Source organism: Glycine max, chromosome 10, assembly GCF_000004515.6.
Source record: "Glycine max cultivar Williams 82 chromosome 10, Glycine_max_v4.0, whole genome shotgun sequence".
NCBI classification, from domain to species: domain Eukaryota; kingdom Viridiplantae; phylum Streptophyta; class Magnoliopsida; order Fabales; family Fabaceae; genus Glycine; species Glycine max.
The window spans coordinates 31,477,197-31,486,483 of record NC_038246.2 but is presented as its reverse complement, the minus strand read 5'-3'; positions in this window follow the sequence as shown (position 1 = coordinate 31,486,483).

Below are 9,287 nucleotides of genomic sequence, written 5' to 3'. Positions count from 1 at the left end.
CTAAACTGGTTATGTTGGATTGATCAAATTGATCACCCATTGGCTAGTCCAATATTTAAACCAATGATAAAAACCCTTCATGCGTATTAACTGAGGTATTAGTAACTGTAGTTATATAAAGAAATTCATATAAGAGGAGTGTTAACAATTAACTTACTTTTTAATAAGTTTTTTTTGTTGTTAGATTAAAATTTATTAAAAGTAATAAGTAAAATTCAATAAAAAAGCATAATTTTTTTTATTTTTAATAAATTTCAACTATTAACTATAAAGAGTGTATTAAAAAATTTATTTAAAAATGTGTTGTTGGTATTTCATCCCCAAATGTTACTTTCGTCTTCTTCCCCTAGGGGTGTTTATGAGTATGAATCACTCGTAAAATTCAAATTGATTTAAATCAATTCAAACAATTTGATTTGAATTTTTTTTGTGTTTGGATTAAAGCCATTGAATTTTAGATTAGGTCATACGTTTTAATATTTGAATCCGATAATTCGATCCATTGATCCATTAATTTGTATTAAATTATTATAGATATAATATATATTTTAAAATTTTAGAAAATCAATCACTATTATTCTCATATTTAGTAACTAAGAGTGAGACTATCTCTTTCTTTTCTCAGTTATCACGATTTCACTCCGTCATTCTCTCAAAATTTGAATTTCAACTCTCAAGTTCTTTCTACCGCACCTCACTCGGTCGCAACTAGCAACCACACCTTGGCCATGTTGGAACTTGAAAACACACTATAATAGTGTGATAAAGGTTAATAAAAAAATTTAATTTATTAAAAAGATTGGATTTTAAATGCATTAACAGAAAAATTTAAATGTTTTCACCTGTAACTCAATCTAACACAAACCATTTACAAACAAGTTGATTTGGATCGAGTTTTAATTTTTTTTCTTGAAAAAAATCCAAACTAACCCATTTAAATTTGATTGTATTGGGTCACGAATTTGACCAAACTCAACTTAAACCGACTCGCGTATACCCCCCTACTCTTCCCTATGTATCCCAACATGATAAATAATAATTTTCATCTGTTAGGTTCAAATAATTTCTTATTGTACTCCTTTTTCTTTAAAAAAAAAGATATTATCTTCACTATTATTGAAAAATACTTTTTTTAATAATTTTATAAATTTGAAATTGTAAAATTCTCTGCTCCTGCAATTTTTTTATGTTTCAATTTTCACTTGCTTTTATTCTTAAATATAATTAATTATTTCAAAATTCTTGTATGTTAAAATTTGTTTTCCCTATATATTAATTTTTTATACTCTCAAATTGGTAAATCTTTATGTACTAGATTAAAGTATATTAATTATTTAATTCTGAGATCGAGTGACTCAATGTGTATTTTTTTTTCTTTTGTAAAGAATGACATATGTTATTCTGATTATTTTTAACAATATAGTTTTGGGCTTTATAGTATCTCAAATTTATTTAATTAGGTCCTTACACTTTAAAGTTTGGTCATTCTCTTTATAGTTTTATAAGTTTATGTTTTTCTTAGGGTTTATAAGTTTATGTTTTGTTCCCATTTTGGTTATGATCATATTCTTCCATTATATGGAACGTTTGTCCAAATTAATAGTAGTACATACCAGGAGTCGTGTTTAAAGAGAAAGAGGGAGGGAGGGAGATCAATTTTTTTTTTAACTAAAGTTTAATAATTAAATATTAAACTAGAGAAATTAAAGTGAACTATAACGAATATAAATATACTTAAAATAATTATTATAAACTTCAATTGAGTAATTGTTACTCGTTTACTCCCATTTTGGGGTGAAGGTGGAGGAGGAGATATGTTATGAATGAACAAATTCCTGGACTTCGAGGGCCAGACCTCCCAAGCACAAAATAAAAGATAAGTATTGGGGATTGAAATTCTTGCTGCCTTCTTTCATTAGATGGGTATTTATAGTGAATTACAATAACAGAATTTGTATTTTAGTGTGGACAGGTCCTAACAAAAAGGGAATATTCCTAGTAATGGCAGACAAGATCAAGGGCTATTCCCTTGATATCCAGCTCGGCAATATCCAACTCAGCAGGTATCAACCGCAAGCATCAACAAGCACTAACGGCTAGTGAAATCCTTGAGGTAGGTTGGTGCTCTACTCTTCCTCCTTGGTCTTGCTCCTGTGTTGCTATCATTCCTCGCCGCTTCCGAAAGCACCTTGTCCTCAAGGTGATACTCAGCCTGCAACTGGTCCCATTTCTCCCAAGTCGTGTCATCCGACGATAGTCCCTGCCACTGCACAAGTACCTCTTGTTCAGAGTCCTTATTTTGGCGGGTATTTAATATGGCTAAAGGTTGGATCAGAAGATGATCATCCTTTGAAAGCACGGGTAAAGTGGTGGAGTGTGAGCTGGTATCAGACTCTGTTGAGTAATATGGCTTTAAGAGGGAGCAGTGGAAAACCGGATGTATACGAGCTTCTTCCGGTAGCAACAATTTGTAAGCTGTGGATCCAATTCATTTAACGACCCGGAAAGGCCCATAGAATCTTTTAGCAAGCTTGGATAACCACTTGGTTGACCCGAGACCGAAGTTTGTCGGTGTGGACGAAGTTTGACCAGAACCATATCACCAACTTTGAACTGAGCTTCACGACGCTTTTTATCTGCAAAATACTTCATGCGATTTTGTGCTTTCTCCAATTTCTTCTTGATTTCCGTGAAAACAGCCTCGCGATCAGTGAGCATGACATCAACAACATCAATGTTAGAGTCCCCTGTCAAATATTGTGGGAAGTTGAAAGGCTTCTTCCCAAAGGTGATTTCGTAAAGGGTGAGACCTGAACTTGAGTTCCAGGAGGTATTGTAAGACCACTCCACCCAACCCAGCAGCTTGCCCCATGATGAAGGCTTCTTATGGACGAAGGCCCGAAGGTATTGTTCAATTACCCGATTTAGGACTTCTGTTTGACCATCTGATTGAGGATGATAAGCAGAGCTTAACCGTAACTTGGTACCACTCAAGTGAAAAAGTTCCTGCCAAAATTTGCTGAGAAACAGAGGATCGCAGTCTGAAACTAAGCTTCGTGGCATGCTGTGGAGTTTTCCGACAAGGTCCATGAAGAGGACGGCCACCGTATACGCTGTATGATGAGTTGGAAGCATGGCCAGGTGAATTCCTTTCGAAAAGCGGTCTACAATTACCAAGATGGCAGTATTGCCGCGGAACGCCGATAACCCTATGATAAAATCCAGGGATAAGTCCTCCCATGGCCGACAAGGTACCAGCAATGGGAACAACAGTCCTATCGGTCTTTGGGTCTCATATTTCGTGTGTTGACAGTCTACACATGAAGCAACGAATCTTTCCACATCTTTACGGATACCCTGCCAATAAAAATTCTTGGTTAGTCGAGCCAATGTTTTCGCGACACCCACATGGCCACTTGTGGGTGTACAATGGTATTCCAGTAACAGAGTGTGCAAGAATGGTAAGTTCGAAGAAAGCCAAATACGACCTTTATGAAGAATGAAATACTTGGTGATTGAAAACTCAGGATTTTGATCAGGGTAATCCACAATGCTTTGTCAGAGCTGGATGTAGTCTGAGGATTGATCCAGCTGAGCCTTGAGCGCCTGCAAAAATGTTAAACATGGGACTGATAAAAGCAGCAGTGTTTCAGGAGTTGGTTCTAACAACCATGATAACGCGTCAACAACTACATTGGAATTGCCAGAGCGATATTGAATGTTGTAGTTGTAACCCATGAGGCGCGCAAGGTACTTTTGTTGCTCAAGTTTTTGAATCACCTGCCTAAGCAACTCTTTCAAACTGCGATGATCAGTGAGGATGTTGAAGCACCGGCCAAGGAGGTATTGACACTATTTCTTGACGGCGGCCGTAATGGCGAATAATTCACGAACGTACGTGGAAGCACCAAGTAGCTTTGGTGGAAAATTTTTGCTAAAGTAAGCAACTGGGTGGCCCTATTGTGATAACATTGCGCCCATGCCCGTTCCTGACGCATCCGTCTCCACCGTGAAGGGAAGAGTGAAGTCCGACAACCGGAGAACAGGGGTTGAGGTCAGCATCTGCTTAAGAGCAGCAAAAACTGCACGAGCATCTTGGGCCCATTGAAAAGGTTCCAGTGTTAGAAGCTTGGTTAGAGGTGCAGCAATTGTCGCATAGCCGCGAATGAATCTTTTGTAGAATCCCGCGAGTCCCAAAAAGCTTCAGAGTGCATGCGCCGATCGAGGCTCCGGCCACTGTTAAATAGCCTGAACCTTGGCTAGCACTGGTTCGACCCCGCGAGAAGAAACCACATGTCCCAGGTACTTGACCTGAGGTTGGGCAAATGTGCATTTGGCTAACTTCAAGACGAACTGCTCCTACAACAACACCCGAAAAGCTTGCTCCAAGTGAAAAACATGATCTTCCAGTGTGGTACTATAAATAAGGATATCATCAAAAAATACAATAATGAATTGACAAAGGAAAAGGCAAAAGATGGTGTTCATTGTGGCTTGAAAAGATGAAGGGGCGTTGCAAAGCCCGAAAGGCATCACCCTGAATTTAAAGTGGCCATGGTGAGTTCGAAAAGCGGTTTTGCATATACCATCTTCGGACATCAGGATTTGGTGGTATCCCTGCAATAAATCCATCTTTGAAAACCAGGATGCACCCCCTAATTCGTCCAACAGTTCGTCAATCATAGGTATCGGGAAACGATCCTTGATCGTTAGAGCATTCAGTGCTCTGTAATCAACGCAAAACCGCCAGGTACCATCATGTTTGCGGACTAATAGCACAGGGGATGAAAATGGACTCGTGTTGGGTCTAATGATTCCTCTCTGCAACATGGAGCTTACTTGAGATTCAATTTTGGCTTTCTGATAGTGTGGGTACCTATATGGGCGAACATTAACGGGTTTGGAGTTAGGAGCCAGGTGGATATGGTGGTCTATGGGACGAGAAGGTGGGAGAACTTGTGAGGGTTGGAATAAGGAGGCAAATTTGTTCAATAAGGAATGAATTTCCGGAGGGTAGGTGGGTGGGGAGATGGCGGTGGACGGCGGTTCTAATGGTGAAACTGAAAGTGAAAGCAAGCACTAGCATCGGCGGTGCGAACCAGGCGTCAGACTTGATTGACAGATAGAGGTTGGAGGGCAGAGGTGTCTTTGCCTTTAAATTTGATGGCACGGCCCTGGTGCATGAATTTCATTGATAGAGTGGTGTAGGCCGTTAATATGGGTCCTAGTGATCGTAACCACTGCACCCCTAGCACGATGTTCGCACCACACAAGGGTAATACATGCAGGTCAATGATGAATTCAACGCCCTGAATGAATATCGGTACTGCTGTGCAGATTTGGTAGCAATGGAGGTATTGATCATTACCAACCATGACCTTGAGAGGGGTGGTGTCACAAGGAGAAAGGCCCAGTCCCGCAAGCATTGTATCCTGGATGAAGTTATGGGTACTACCCCCATCCACCAAGATCAAGACCTGCTTTGTAGCCACGAAGCCTGAAAAATGCAATGTTTTTGGAGCTAACGGACCTGTAAGGGAGTGCAAATTAAGTTGGGCTTCATTCGGGTCAGTTGGGTCAGGCGGGTCGGGTGATAAGCTCAAAGGCACAAAGTATTCAGTGGACCTCTCATCATCATCTACAATAAGGAGGTTAACCCTAGAATGGCAACGATGGCCGTGATGATATCGTTCATCGCATTTGAAGCAAAGGTCTCACTCCCTGCGAGAAGCAAGTTCTTCTAGTGTCAGGCGCTTCAACGGTACCGGCGAGGGTGGTTGCACAGGAGGGGCTCGAGGTGAAGGAGGTAGCGTAATTGGAGTGTGCGTTTGTGTGGCGACCGTAGGGGAAAAGGAAGGCACCCGACCGCGTAAGGCTCGTCGTGTCTCCGCAAGCTTCTCTTCTTGTAAGCGCGCAGGTCCTGTCGCCTGTACCAGAGTCAACGACTGCAACGCTTGGACCTCGCGGCGAATGTCGGGATTCAACCCCGAAACGAAGCAGCTAAGAAGAAAATGTGGAGGAAGGCCCACCATGCGATTTGCGATATCTTCGAACTCCGAAAGGTAAGCTTGGACTGTGGTTTGCTGAGTTAATTTGAACAGGGTGCCTGTGGGATCCTCATACTGCTAGGACGCGAACCAGGTTTGCAAAGCATGGAGGAAACCTGCCCAGGAAGAGAGCTGGCCGTTGCTGGCCATCCACTGGTACCAGGCCAAGGCACGGCCATCCATGTAAAAAGAAGCTATAGTGAGGCGCTCATGATCAGGGGTGTGATGATATTCAAAAAATGGTGTGATTTTGAATATCCATCCTAAGGGTTAGAACCATCGAACCTGGGGACATCAAGCTTTACATGGGGAGGCTAAGAAGAAGGGGAAGGTGAGGGAACATGGTGAGAAGAGGTTGGGGAAGAGTCAGGGGATTTGGATGTGGATAAGGTAGTGATAAGAGTGTCTAATTTGTGGGTCATGTTTTGGAGACATTCGCTGAGACTCATCTGGTGTGTGGTAAGCTTGGCTATGGCATCCTCCAATTTGTCCGAGGAAGATTTCGAACAGTTGGGATCATCCATGAGCACGAAATGAGAGCACCAAAATGTTATGAATAAGCAAATTCCTAGACTTCGAGGGCCAGACCTCCCAAGCACAAAGTAAAAGATAAGTATTGGGGATTGAAATTCTTGCTGCCTTCTTTCATTAGATGGGTATTTATAGTGAATTGCAATAACAGAATTTGTATTTTAGTGTGGACAGGTCCTAACAGAAAGGGAATATTCCTAGTAATAGCAGACAAGATCAAGGGTTATTCCCTTGATATCCAACTCAGCAATATCCAACTCAGCAGGTATCAACCGCAAGCATCAACAGGCACTAACGGCTAGTGAAATCCTTGAGGTAGGTTGGTGCTCTACTCTTCCTCCTTGGTCTTGCTCGTGTGTTGCTATCAAGATACATAGAAAAAGATGAAGAAAAAAAAAGTAGAAAGAAAAAAATGAGATATATTTTTTTTGTTTTTATTTATAAGATCTAAATTTAAAACTATTTATTTTTTTATACTCAATTCATATTTTTTATTCTATTAATTATTTTTAGATTCAAATATCCCAAATTAATTGTACGGACAAACAATTAATTAGGAAAGATAGAAGAATATATACCAAAAAAAGAAAGAAAAAGGGAAGAATATTAATAAAAAAAAAAAGATAGTTTTAGAAAAACATATATAAATTTATGATAAATTTATTGTCATAAATTAAATTAATTATTTTTTTAGTCTTATTTAATTACGTAATTGAGTCTTATGGTTAATTTGGAATAGAAAAAATATGTGATATGATAAAAAAAATGAAAAGGAAATGAGTTGTAAAAGAATGGATGGGATGAACATCACTACTTAAGTCAATAGTCATAAATCAAATCTAAGAAAAAATAACGGAAATTTCTTCTCTTGTATCACTCTCTTTGATATATATATATATATATATATATATATATATATATATATATATATATATATATATATATATATATATATACTCAAATCAAAGAAACGTTTCTTCTCTAGGAAGTAAAATGATCATCGTGTTTCATGGCAGAAACAGAAACCTACGAAAAGGGGGATAAAGCACATGGGGTGTTGGGGACTCATTATAATATTCTAATTAGGATGACCGCATGAAAACGACGTCGTTGTTTTAAAAGAAATCTGAATCTTGTTAATTAACCACAAAACCTGGTGAAAGTGAAATGAAATATAAAACAGTTGGTTAAGGTAGCCGTGAATGGAGTTTATTGTAGCCGTCAAACCGACTTGTCTCCATGTTCATCCAACGGTCCACAATTAAAAGAAACTAATGCTCACGTATATGCCGGTATCATATTGTACGGACTCACCAAATATTTAGCTTCTTCTACACCACGATCTTTTTCCTCGTTATTTTTATTAGGCTAAGTTACTTTTTTTTTTTGAAAGGAGGCTAAATTACGTTGTTTCCTACGTTCATCCGAAATTTTGGTCTTCTTAATTTTAATTCCGTGGTTTTAGTTTCATAACTGTGTAAGATTCACAATTTTGATCCAGCGGTTAGATGTCTATTATTTTTATCGTTAAAATTGTAGCATACTAAGGAAACATTGATCCAGGATGGTATTCGTTGGGAGTGGTAAGTATACGGATCCATCCAATCGGTTTAAGGGTTAACATGTGAAGCTAGTGTTTTAATATGGATCGGATAAGTTTGATTTGTAAAATAAATAGATTTTTTTAAGGTTTGTATCTGGTCTCAACAGTTCGTGGATAAATTGATCATAGACTCAAATATTAATTTGAAAATAATATTTTTTATAAAAAAATATTTTTTAGAAAGTGAAAAATATATAAAATTAAAAGAAAAAAATGACTTTATTTTTTAAGCTAAAATTTATCGTACTAAAATTTATCAACATTTCAGGCAAATCTAGATCCATATATTTAGAATGGATTTAAAAAAAAAAAGATATGTTATGTGCCCGATCTGCAAACTTAATGGGTTGTTCGGCAAATCTAGATTCATATACCCACCCCTAATATTTGTGTTGTAAATTCTTTAATATTTATCTTCAATTCTTACGGATAAAAAAAATTGTAACATTGACTATGATCGACATTAAACAATGAATGCAAAAAAAAACAAACAAAGGCTGAGTTTATGGGTCAACGATAATTCGGGTATTTTGGTTTCATTACTAAGCAACTTTAATTTTTCTTTGAATTTGTTGGCTTATAACTTTTATTTGTTGGTTTATAGATTTTGTCAACGATTTTACTTATTTTTTATGTTTTGTACGTAGTGTTTATTTAGTGTTGTGCGTCTGAGGGGGGTAAATACCGGAGAAATTTACACCAATGGACCATGAGTAATCATATAAGTGAACCTCACATCACACCTTAACCTAAAACCTTAAGGCTCGAGTTTATGGGTCGAGTATTCACTTATATGGTGCTCAACCTTCTCATTCCTACACGATGTGAGACTTTGTAACGATGAGCCTCATCGTTACGATATCACCACTCTAAACCGCATAAATTTCAATTTTTAAATGAAAACTCCGTTAATTTGCTAATGAAAAATGAAAGTAAATTTTTCGCGATATACATTTACCAAACAATGCACAATTACTTAAATGAATATATATATATATATATATATATATATATATATATATATATATATATATATATATATATATATATATATATATATATATATACACACACACACACACACACACATAGTAACTCAGTACACA